Genomic DNA, 12848 nt, shown 5'->3' on the forward strand with positions numbered 1-12848 from the left:
TTTAACTTTGCCAGTTTCTGTAGCTAGTGGGGAACGTAGCTTCTCAAAGTTAAAATTGATAAAAACATATCTGCGTTGAACAATGGTGCAAGAGAGATTTGTTGGACTTGCCACAATGTCAATAGAGCATGAAATAGCTGGAAAACTGGATCTAAAAGAACTAGTGACTGAATTTTCAAAACTTAAAGCAAGGAAAATCATGTTTTAAGACCACAGAGTGTTTTTTATTCAGAATGTTTTGTAAATACAAGTTAAAGTTCATTGAAGAGTTTTCTTCTTTCTTTCTATATTGGAGTTATGTATCTATACTGGGGGTCATGTTCTTAACACTGCGACATGGGGCTGGGCACCAGCAAGTGTTCAACAAGTTTCTTTCAGGCAGGAGACACTTCTTTACTAGCCTGGGTGTGTGTAGATTGAGTACGCTGTCTATTTCTCAATGGAGGCTGTGACATTCTGTACCTTGGGGGAGTGCCCTGTAACCCCCATATTCCCCATTTATATATGACATATAAAGCCATATAAAGCATGCTTTGTAAGGTATCAGGGGAAAGGTTATGATCTGCTGAAAGTCATTTCTCTATCCATATATGTATATCATTAATGCATATGTAGTGTTGAGAATTGTGTTGTATGATTGTCACTAAAACATGCTGTAAGTTGGGGAATCAGCCAGATATTAGTCCTCCAGAGACAACAGCAAGGAAAATAATCAACACCCTGTAAAGAGTTAAGAAGCTCAGATAACCTGGTTGGCACCTGACCAGAAGGACCAATGGGGAAAGAAGATACTTTCAAATCAGGGAGATGGGGCTTTGTTTTGTGCTCTGTGGGTGTTCTCTTGGGAGACAAAGGGAGAGATCAAGCAAGTAATCCAGCTCCTACTGAAATGATACATCTAGTATTACAGAAATAGTAAGTAATAGCAAGGAAATCTGTTAGAGTATCTTTTGTTTTAGCTTGTAAATTTTCCCTTTGCTAAGAGGGAGGTTTATTCCTGTTTTTTTGTAACTGTAAAGTTTTGCCTAGAGGAAAATCCTACATGTTTTAACTCTTATTACCCTGTAAAATTACCTTTCATTCTGATTTTACAGAAGTGCTTCTTTTACTTTTTCCCGCTTATAATAAAAGTTCTGTTTTTAAGAATCTGTTTGGGGTTTTAGTGTCCCAAAAAACCCAAGGGTCTGGTCTGTGCTCACTTTGGTTACTCTCAAGCCTCCCCAGGAAAGGGGGTGAAGGGGCTTGGGAGGATATTTGGGGAAAACAGGAACTCCAAGTGGTCCTTTTCCTGAATCTTTGTCTAACTCACTTGGTGGTGGCAGCAAACTGTCCAAGGACAAGAAGAAATGTGTGCCTTGGGAAAGTTTTTAACCTAAGCTGGTAAAAATAAGCATAGGGGGTCTTTCATGTGGGTCCCTAAAATTCAAAGTGGGGAAGGAACCGTAATGTGTAACCATTTGGTGCCATTAAATTGATTTGCTTCTTCTCGAATCTCTGCTCTCTGTTAAATGATCCTCTTTTGTTTTGTCTACAAACGTATCCACGTGCTGTGAGCGGGGAGTCTGCGGTGTAACTTGCAATCTGGTGTGCAGTGTTCCTTGGGGGCAGCAGAGCTGTGAATTCTGTCAGCGCTCAGTGGGACAGGGCCTGGGCGCGCTAGGGCACTTGTGGGGCTGGGCTGACACAAAGTGAGATGTTCTTACAGTGAAGGGAATTGACCTTTGGGACAGAGGCCCTAGGGCCAGGGAGGGTTCCTCATCACTCGAGATCTCTAAGTCAAGACTGGGTGTCTTTCCAGAGGATCTCCTCTGGGCTCTTGGGGGAGGCTCTCTGGCCTGCACTATGCAGGAGGCCAGAGTAGGTCACTGTGGGCCTGTCTGATGTGAAATCTATGAATTTCTGCCCCACCTGTCTCCTGCCCCTGCGTTCTCAGGGGCTGTGTTTCCAACTGAGCACACAGGGCTCCAGCTGGAGCCAATGGGAATTGTGGGTGCTCCCCACCTCAGAGGATCCAGCGTATCTGTGCCTGTGTCTCTCTAGCCCCACCCGACCCCAGTGGAGCATGTACAACCCAGCTGGGACAGGCAGCCTTGGACCAGGGCTCCCCCCTCCCTAGGACAGGAGAGGGGTGCTGAGATGGGGAGCATTGGGAATGTGGGGATGAGTCAGGGAGGGAAAGTGGGGGGGCCAGAAGGGAGCACGGCGGGGGAGGGAAGGGAGTGTGGGCACCACAGGGAGGGAGCAAGTGGGAGGGCAAAGCGGGCGATGTCAGGGGGTGAATAGCAGTGGCTCTAAGGATCTCCCTGCCCTCCCAGACCAGCAGCGACTCAGCCACTGCTCGGCCCAGGTTGTCCCTAGGGGCTGGCGTGAGGCAGCAGCGACCCTTCCCGCCCCCTGGCCTCCCTGGCAACCCATTACCTGCAGGGCCCGCATGCTGCGAGGGTAGCGGGCGATGCCGTTGCGGATGAGCTCCACCCTCTCCCAGTGGCCCTCCCAGGGCTCCCGGGCGTACTCCGACTGCTGCTGCCTCAGCCGCCCCATGAGCCGCTGGTTTTCCACCCCAATCTGTGCCAGCTCCCGGCGATGCCTCTCACTGCTCAGGCTGGGGACAGAGAACAAGTGGAGGGGCCGTGGTGCCCTTTTAACCTTCCCTCCTGAGCCCAGCCCTCTCTGCAGGCTCCACCACCTTGAGGTCCCTCCCCAATGCTACTGGGCCAGCAGCGGCTCAGCATTCTCCCTGATGCAGGGTTCTCCTGCCCCTCGCCCTTTGCTGGGCTGAGATGAGCAGGGGGGAAGACCAATCAATCCATCCACTGCCAGCTGGGACCCGTAGGCCCCATCTCCCACCCCCCGTTTCTCCAGGCCCTCCCTCAGCTCCAGGAAGCCCAGCTGGGGCAAATGGAGCTCTGTTCATCCCACACGGACTGCCCCAGTGCTGCCCATGCTCCATCATCCTGCTCCTCACCTGAGCAGGGCCGGCTTTATCACTGATTGGAATACTCGGCAGCAGAGGGTCCGCTCCGGCTTTTCCGTGGCACTGAAGTACCTCTCACCACCGAAATGGTGCCAAAGACCCCCGGAGTGGGGCCCCCTTAGGCGCAGGGCCCAATTCCGGGGAATCGGGTGAATCAGCTTAAAGCCGGCCCTGCACCCAGGGGTTCTGAGGGCTGGAATCAGGCCCTGCACCCCACTCTCTCCAGCTGTGGCCCATCAGACAGCTGGGAGCCAGGGGGTGGAGTATGGCCAGTGGGTGGCTCCAGCGGTGGAACTCTGTGCTGCAGGGAATTAGACCAATCCCCGAAGTTCTCACCTCTTCACACAACCCTTCACAAGCAGCCAGGGAAGGAGCCTGGGACAGGGACAGAGGAGGAGGATGTGGAGGAAAGAAGAAAGGGGTGGATCAGACCTTTCATGGCCGATTCTAGGGTCAGTTGTGGTTTTGTATCTGGTGGATGTTATAAATGCAGTAGAGGCTGGGCAGACAGCAGGACAGGCACTACTATGGCTGGCCTGAGAAGCACTAAGACATTGAAGGGTCTCCTTTAGGGAATGGTGTAGGGCAGCCGGGGAGAGGGTGGATGGGGCATATGGAGCAGAGCAACGGGATCCCTCTGCATTCAGCACTCGCTGCAGGGATTCCTGAATGTTCTGCCCAGCTTGCTCCTATCTGCCCCCTCCAGAGCAGCGATGGGTCTGAGTCACACCAGAGCCTGGCTGTGGATGACAAATCCCATCCCTGTAGCGCATAGGGGTCCCAGCCTGGGGTCCTGGCTCAGGTCCATCTCTCCCCACATGCTGCCGCTTGGGAGAGGCCTGGAGACCTGTCTGTTGGGCTCACACGACCCAGGCCCCAGAGAGGCCTGGGATGGGTGGGACTTTCACCCTCCAGCACTCCAGCTGTAGCTTCAGCCGATCTAGTTTTAAGTGTCCCAGCCTACGGGGTTTCCCCGGGTCGTTTGGAGCGTGTCCTCAGGCGCTGAACTGCTCTTGCAGGCTGTCCCCTGCTCTGCCCCAGATTTCCTGGTTGACTCAGGACCCCTGTCGCAGGGACTGAAAGATCCAGATATGTTAGAGTAAGTTAAGGCCAGAGGGGCTGTGGCCCACTATGGGTCTAGTCAGCATCTGCTGTCAGTCCTGGCTCATGGGCTGCTTCCTTGTCCAAACAGACCCAGGGAAGGGGCTGAGATGATGTTACTGGGTGGGGGAACTGGCTGGCTCCTCCCCACTCAGGGGTCCGGGGTCCCTTTGTCCCGTGGATCCTGCCCCCCCCAGCCATTCCCAACTCTCACTGCCAGCCCCATGCCCTGCCAGCGGCACAGACCTACATACACTATAGCTGTTCCAGTTGTCCATGTGCCCCCCTGGACTGCACAATGGTGACCAGCCTGGCAGAGCGAATGCAGTTGTCTCTTTTTCTCTGTTGGCGCTCTGTCTAGTCTAGAGAGGGACAAAATTCAGAGCGTAAAGCTGCCCCCTCCTTGAGGCAACTAACAGATCATGTCATCAGTCAGTCACCCCATCAGCTCTGCCAGCTCTCTGCCCCTCTCACAACAAAGCAAATTACAAACCGTCTCAGGATGAGGCTCCAGTGCAATGCAACCAGCTCTGGGGCTTAGGAGGGGAATGGAAGTGGACTAATGTATCAGACTGAACCTGCTGGCAGCCCTTGAGCTGGAATTGCCCAGGCCCCCAGAGCTAACACGGCAGCCTTGGGAAATGTGCCAGAGGATCTTTAATGATCACATGTGACAGGAGCAGCCAGCAGAAGGGCCCTCCAGCAGCACAGCACCCTAACGCCATGCCGGGGCACTGGGTCAGTAGTGACCCTGAGGGAAGAGCACCCCCTGCTGGCTCGCCAATGCCCATGTCTGGGTGATTACATCACTCACATGCAAAAGGCAGGTGGAAGGCCATGGCCAGCCCCTGCCAGGTGAGGCTTTGAGCAGGATAAGCAGTGAGGTGGAGGAGATGAAAGGGAGCTCCCTGTGCCCCTCCCATTCCGAGGCCCAGGCCAGGAAATCCCCTGCTAGGGTTGCCATCAGGAGTTTTTGGGGCCAGTACTAAGGGCCCACTGGGGGGGTCTCCTTTCATAAGGGGCTGTGTCCTTGAAAGGGCCCCATCCTGACATCAGTGGGAGTCTGACAATGTCAGGCCTTCAGGCTGAGGCCTTCTGTTCGGCCCTACTCCGGCGAGCCCTGGGCTGCAGCAGCAAATCCTTGGGGATGGGTCTTTCCCAAAACACCTCCCTCCAGCTTCACTGGGCTCACCAGCAATGCCCGCCTGCCAGAGCAGCCAGCCCACACGCTGCCCCAGAGGTTGCTCACCTGCATTCTTTTCAGGTTGAGCTGCAGGTGGCTGGGGGGCTGCGGCCCTTGGGTATCCACGGCTGGGGAAGCCGAATCCACCTGTGGACCGGAGAGTCACAAGGGCTGCAGGGCTGGGTACACAGAGCCAGCTCCGGGAGCACTGGCAGCTAGAGCCCAGGCTCACCCCAGCTTTCACAGTGCAGGACCAGCCCTCAGCTCCTGCTGGCCCCACGGCCGCCCTGAGCCATGCCACTCACTTCTGGCCTGGAGCAATGCCCAGCATTCGGGAGCCGCAAATGGCCCCCTTTGTTGCTTGTGCCCAAAGTGAGCACCAGCACATCGCACAGTCAGAGCCCCTCTGATCAGCCTCTTTCTCATGGGACGCTCTGTGCTGGATTGCTGACCCCCACCCCCGAAACAATGCAGGGATAATTCCCCACCACCACCACCTCCCCCTCAGTGGGTCATGGCCACCTAGGGAGTGGGAGCAGGGCTGCCTAGTAGCGGTGGCTCTTTAATGAAGAGTTGAAGCCCTTTGCCCTGGGTGCCCCAAGGTGGGTGCTGCCAGCCACAGCTCTGCCCCCAAGCGCTGGGAACAGCTCCCCAGCTCCTGCACACAGGCCCCAGCAAATGCCATGATTAAGGCTGCGATTTAGTCATGGAGGTCACGGAATCCATGATGTCCAAAGACCTCTGTGATGTCAGCCAGCGTGGGCTGGGAGCTGCAGGATCCCCTGCTGTCTGCAGAGGCTGGGAACTGTGGGGTGCACCAGCTGCCTCAGGCGGCGGGAGCCTTCTGCAGCTCCTAGCCACCACAGTCGGCAGGGGAAATTCCCCGCAGATGGCAGGGGGGACTCCTGCGTCTCCTGTCCACCCTGGTAGCAGAGGGAGCCCCAGAGTTCCTGGCAGCTGCTGGTGACAGGGGGAACCCCCACAGCTTCAGGCCCCCATGGGCATCAGGAGGGAACCTCGCAGCTAAGGGGGACCCTGGAACTGAGAGCCCCCAGGAGTATTTTTAGTAAAAGTCAGGGATAGGTCACGGGCTTCCGTGTTTTTTTCATTATTGCCTGTGACCTGTCCATGACTTTTACTAAAAATATCCATGACTAAATCTTAGCCTTAGACATGATTAATCCTGGGGTATGGGCCAGAATCGGCATTGAGGGCTTGCTCCCCGCCAGTGCACTGTAGGGCTCCCCCTGCTGGCCCAGGCAGGGATGCACAGCCATCCGGGGGCCAAGCTGCCCTCTGCACTCAGGGTTCCTCTCTACTTGTCCCCATCTCACTGTCACCCTGAGCAGTGCTGGGTAGGCAGCTCCCACATTGGATCACTTCCTTGCCCAGCCTCCTCCCCCTGCCGCTTCCTGTGTCCATCCCCAAACTGCTGTCCTTCCTCTTTTCTTCCTGCTGCATTTCCTGCCCTGGAGCAGCTCCCCGTTCCCACCCCCAGGCTCCACTCCCTCCCCTGCCCCATGCCATGCGCTGAAATGATCATCAGTGCCATTGTTCATGGTGCCACTGAAATGTCTCCACTGGCCATTAGAGCTGCCACCCAAAGAGGTTACTAATGGTCAGGGTGTCCTGCCTTGTGAGACTCTGCTGCAGGCTTTCTGCAGACTCAGGCAGCCATCCGAGTGGCAGGCACCATCAGAATGTTTGCTCAGCAGGCCACAGCAGTGCACGGAGCAGGCTAACTGGCTCTAGCAAGCCTGACGGCTTTCAACAGAGACCAGCATACGCATGGCTCTGCTCCACACTTCTGCCAGAGATATTTGACAGCGGCTGGTCAGTGCAGTTGCAAACCTGGGTTAATGCAAAGCTAGGGCTCGCTGCTTAAGTTCACACAGCAGCTCAGGTATGTGGACAGGAAAGGCCAAGAACCCAGGTCTTTGGGCTCCAGGCCAGTACCTGCTCCATTGGACCACGCAGCCCCTTGTAGAAATTTTCACAAAGACCCACTAGATTCCCCATCTCCAGCTACACACACAGAGTAGATTCTCTAAGGCCTGATCACATATCCCTGGCATGCCCCGAACTTCCAGACTAAGGGCCAGGGCTCCTTGCTCCTACCTCATTCAGCCCCATCCAACTGCGCCCACTCCCATACCTTGCTCCTGTGCTGGCGATAGGCTGCCTTGTCCCATTTCTCCTGCAGGTACCTGCTTGCAGCAGGTAAGGTGGGCTGGTAACCTCAGGACATGAGGCTGGACTATCCAGCTCGGAGGCTTGGCTATTAGCAAGTGCAGGAGGCAAGGAGAGCAAAGGAAACACAGCCAGGCTGACGCTGAGGTTCAGGTGACCCAGGTGGAAGCAGGGACTGACTGTTCCCCTGGGTCCTAACCTCCCTTCATGGCTGATCGAGACAGGCCCCAACCAAAGGTTTCTCTGGGGATGGTCAAGTTTCGCCTGAGCCCTAGGCTCTGCCTGGTTCCAAGCCCAGGGTGCTGGGTGCAGACACTCCACGTGAGGCTCAGGTTCCCCTAGGGCTTTGCCAACCTATCTGGAAGGCTGTTGAAAATCTGGTCCTAACAGCAGAGCAGGAGGGTCTTGTCAGAGTCCCCTGGGGCTGGCCATGGGCTCTGGGTCCCACAGGCAGACAGCACCCATCCACCCACAGGTCACTGCCCTTTGAAGCCAGACATGGTTGGAGAGACGCAGGCTGGAGAGAAGCCCCCTGACTGGCTCTTGCTCCCACCTGTGACACAGGGCTCAAGCAGCTGCTGATGACCTACATAGGGCCAAATGAAGCTGGTGACTTTGGCACTATGAGCCCTGTTCCCGGCTTCCAGCTGGCACTCTGTGCTGCCAGAGCTAGTGAGTGCATACAGGCAGCTGGGCACATAGCACCTGAGGTTCTTGGCATGTTTCCCCCAGCACATTAGCCATGCCTCCCTGCACCCTCGGGACACTGGGACTAGTCATGTGACAGAGGGGAAAACTGAGGCACGAGGCAGCACCGTGAATTGCTCGTAGAGTCACACAGTGAGTCAGTGATAGAACCAGGAGAAGAACCAGGAGGCCTCTGATCTAACCACTAGATCACACTCTTGCCCAGAGCTGGGATGAGGACCCAGGAGTCCTGCCATCCAGCCGTCACTCTAACCACTAGATTCACTGTTACACAGATATCTATAATTAACACGCACCTTTTGTGGCAGCTGATTTTTGTTTCTCTAAAATCCTCACGAAGCTAACCAGAGCCTGGGAAAGCAGGCCCAGACACGGGGAGTTGACTGGGTGTTATTACTGGGGTTACCAGCAGGAGGTGCAGAAAAGCCACTGGTAACTAGAGATGGGCTCAAAGCAAATGCTGCAGAATTGGGGGGAGCTCCGCTCTGGGCAGGGCCAGTCCCTCCAAACCACGACAGTCCCTGCATCTGTCACAGCTGATTCCCAGTAAGAAGCATTTCCCATGCTGAGTTCACCTGGCTTCCTGTGGTTCCTCCTGGGAGCCAGGGCGAGCTGCCTCTCGCTGATCATGTGTCCATTGCCATGGCCGCCTGCAGCTCCTATTTCTCCTCTATTCACTTTCCCACAGTGAACTTTATAAATTATTCTCCTTCTGCTAAAATCGTGCTGCAGCCTTAAGAGGAAAGTTTCCAATTAAACCCTCTGCAGATAAACCCCATGGGGATGAAGCCACAATGGAGCATTGGTGACTAACGCAGGTTATGCATTGTGAGACTGCTAACTGGCTTCACCAGGATTTTAGTTGCCACCCGGGTCTATTCCCAGCTGTGCCACCATGCATGTGTCATTCCCCCGCTCTCTGCCTCTATCTGAACAAGCAGGGTCATCACAGGGACCTGTCACCCTAGAGTGTGGTGAGGAGCAATTAAACCAGTCTGCAAAATGCTGCCAGATCCTCCCTCAGGGAGAGATAACTGGCTGCTACTGGAGACACTGAGCCAGTTTATTAGACACGGGGGAGGCACTGGAGGGGCCTGGCAGAAACTGTCTCGGAAGGAACGTGTCATCTGCCTCCCAAAACACAGAGAGAAACCCTATAAAATAGGGCCATAGGATCCATATATATGGATAATTTCTTTAACAACAATGTACATTCACAGGGTAGGCCCACTACTCAATGAGATGGGGAAACAATAACAGAAAATGTGGAAATGGCAGAAGTGCTTCTGTTTTCACCAAAAAGTTAGTAGTGATTGAACGTCTAACATTGTGAATGCCAGTGAAAATGAGGTAGGATCAGACGCTAAAATAAGGAAAGGAGAAGTTAAAAATTACTTAAGACAAGTTAGATGCCTTCAAGGCACCAGGCCCTGACGAAATGCATCCTAGAATACTCAAGAAGCTGGCTGAGGAGATATCTGAACCATTACTGAATATCTTCAAAAAGTAATGGAAGACGGGAGAGATTCCAGAGGACTGGAAAAGGGCAAATATAGTGCCCATCTATAAAAAGGGGGAAGAGGACAACCTGGGGAATTACAGACCAGTCAGCTTAACTTCTGTACCCAGAAAGATAATGGAGCAAATAATGAAGCAATCAATTTGCAGACACCTAGAAGATACTAAAGTGATAAGTAAGCACAGATTTGTCAAGAACAAATTGTGTCAAACCAACCTAATAGCTCTCTTTGACTGGGTAACAAGGCTTGTGAAGAAGGTGGGAAGCGGTAAAATGTGGTCTATCTTGACTTTAGTAAGACTTTTGATACTGTGTTTCATGATCTCATAAATCAACTAAGGAACTACAACCTAGATGGAGCTACTATAAAGGGGTGCATAACTGGTTGGAAAAACATTCCCAGAGAGTACTGATTCGAGATTCAAAGTCCTGCTGGAAGGGCATAACGAGTGGGGTCCCGCAGGGATCAGTTCTGGGTCCAGTTCTGTTTGATATCTTTTTCAGTTATTTAGATAATGGCATAGAGAGTACACTTAAAAAGTTTGTCAACAACACCAAGCTAGGAGACAGTGCAAGTGCTTTGTAGGATAGGATTAAAATTCAAAATGATCTGGACAAACTGGAGAAATGGTCTGAAGTAAATAGGATGAAATTCAATAAGGACAAATGCAAAGTACTCCACTTAGTGTTAGGTAATAAAGCAAGTCCTCACTCACCTCTCCAACACCCAAGGTCGTGCGGAGTTGGAATTTGGGCACACAATTCTGTCAGAGACCAGACACCAATGCGTTGATCAACGGGCTCACACTACCCCAAAAGCTTTAGAATAAGTGTGGCCCCTTTATTAGGGGTGAGCATCAATATTTATACACAGAAGTAAACAAAGTGATTAATAAAAGATAATGGTCATGCATAATCAATCAAGATTTTACAGGAAGAGCAAGTTTAACAAGTAAATGCATAGAGATAAAGGCTAATGGCTACTTGAGGAAGGGGGTGTCATGAGTAGTTTGCAGGTCAGTGCTTTGTTCAAAAAAAGGTTCAGAAAGGATTATGCAGAGACGGCCAGTCTGGGTGTTTTTTGGCTCCAAAGTTCACCAAAAGTTTAGACCCAACATTCCTCCATTTGTAGCTTTGAGATAACTATTAATCAAAAAGCTACACCCTATTTCAAGATCTCAAGGGCCGCTTGGCAATTTCAGCCTGGGCCAATTCGAAGAGAGTAAGGCTTTTAGCTGAAGTGGGAAAAGAATAAACTGACTTACATGAGTTTATGAGGGAGGGGACACACTGAATACAGCAACACAGTATTATAAGGACTACCATGGCCCCAACAACACCCACCAAGAGGTTTTTAACCCACCCAAATCCGGGCAGCCAATTCCATAAGGCTCCCCACCAATCATAAGGTGGCTGGCCAGAGGAGTAGTTTTTAGCCATTTCCCTTAGGTGTTTGGTACGTTGAAAAGTGTCAGAGTAGGTGTCATTTACAAAAACACAGCATTCTTCATTTATGAGGGCGCAAGTTCCTCCTTGGGCTGCTAACATCATATCTAAAGCCATTCTGTTTTGCAAAGCCAACTGGCGCAGCTGGGACATTTCCCCGGCCTGATTCTCAAATAGGGTTGCAGTTTCATTGGTCAAAGATTCTAACAGTCCCTGTAGACTGATGATGGCACCCTTCAAGCTAGTGTGACCAGCCCACCGCTGCCAGGACAAACCATCACGGAGATTAATATCTCTGTCAGTTTCACGGATGTTACGAACGTGGGGAAAATGAGGGGGAGTGAGGGAGATCCGAGAAGGCGGTGCTAGCCATGCCAAATAACATGACCCTGCCCAATCAGGGGAGAGAAAATAATAAGCCTTGGGCCCGCACACCCAGTATGTTCCATATAATGCGTTTTGGGTATTCCATTTCTCAAAGTAGGAGGTAACCCACCACCCGTTGTACCACTGTTCCCCTGGTAACGCAGAGGGGTCGTTGTGTGAACTGCAGAGGCACAATTTGGTAGTGTTGTCCTCAAAGGGCAGTGTAGTACTGCTTGAGCAGTTGTAGAAGGCAATTGTGTATCCTTTAACAATTAGTTGGACACCCTCGAGATCTGAGCAGGGCTTTTTAAAAACTGACTCTGAAAACCTGCCCCTCCATGAAAAAGTTGAAAAGGTTGGATCGGGGTGAGGGATCCACATATGGGATAAGTGGGATGCGCAAGGCTTGAAGCCAAGATTTTTACTAAAGGCGGTGCCATTAAAATATATGTTGCATTTACTTGTTCCCACAAAAGTTGACCCTTTTTCTTTAACAAAACACAGTGATCCTGTTTGATTGGTTACCCTGAGATATTTGTTAATTGGCACTTCTGTTTTGTCCCATGTAAGATTGGGTTGGACTGGATCTTTTATTCTAGTCGGTGGCATCCAAGTCATATTAGCAGTGGTTAGGGGAATGGGTGTGAAGGGGAGTCCCTGTGCTGCATTTACTGGAAATTGAGTACATACCCAGCAATCACTTCTATTTCCTAAAATACGAGTTTTAACCTCGTGGGAATATCTAATAAAAGCATTATCTTCATAAGCAGAAAATAAACTGAAAAAGCATAAAAAACATACAGTTGTCAGAATAAAGGGTCCTCTCATTTTTTTCGAGTTAATTTAAGTCTAATGTCTGAGAGAGGTAAGCTGGTCCACTGGTCGAAGGCAGTGTCCTCAGTGGTGACAAGAGCTGCTGGTCCGTCACTGTGGTCCACTATGGCTGGCTTGACGTGGGAGTGGTGGATCCAAGATTTGCGTCCTTCCAGGAACACTGCAGTCTGGGTTGTCAAAAGAACCTGGTGGGGTCCAGTAAACCTTGGCTGGAGGGTGTCGTCACGAACGAACTTTTTGGCCCAGACGAAGTCCCCTGGTTGGAACGGGTGGATTTGTTCCTTCAGCGGCACGGTCTGGGAAAACTGCGAGGCTTTCCAAAGGGTACGGAGGCGAGCCTGTAGGGAGAGAAACTGACACGCGGTCATATGATCCCCTCCCAATAGTGAAACATCAGCACGTGGTAGCGCCCCGCCTTTGAAAGGGGGGTGTCCATAGAGCAGTTCAAAGGGGGATAATCCCAATGCGCGGGTTGGGCGAGTACGAAGGTGAAACAGGACCAAGGGAAGTACCTGAGGCCACTTTAA

The sequence above is a fragment of the Gopherus evgoodei genome, chromosome 10 (assembly GCF_007399415.2).
Source record: "Gopherus evgoodei ecotype Sinaloan lineage chromosome 10, rGopEvg1_v1.p, whole genome shotgun sequence".
Taxonomy (NCBI): domain Eukaryota; kingdom Metazoa; phylum Chordata; order Testudines; family Testudinidae; genus Gopherus; species Gopherus evgoodei.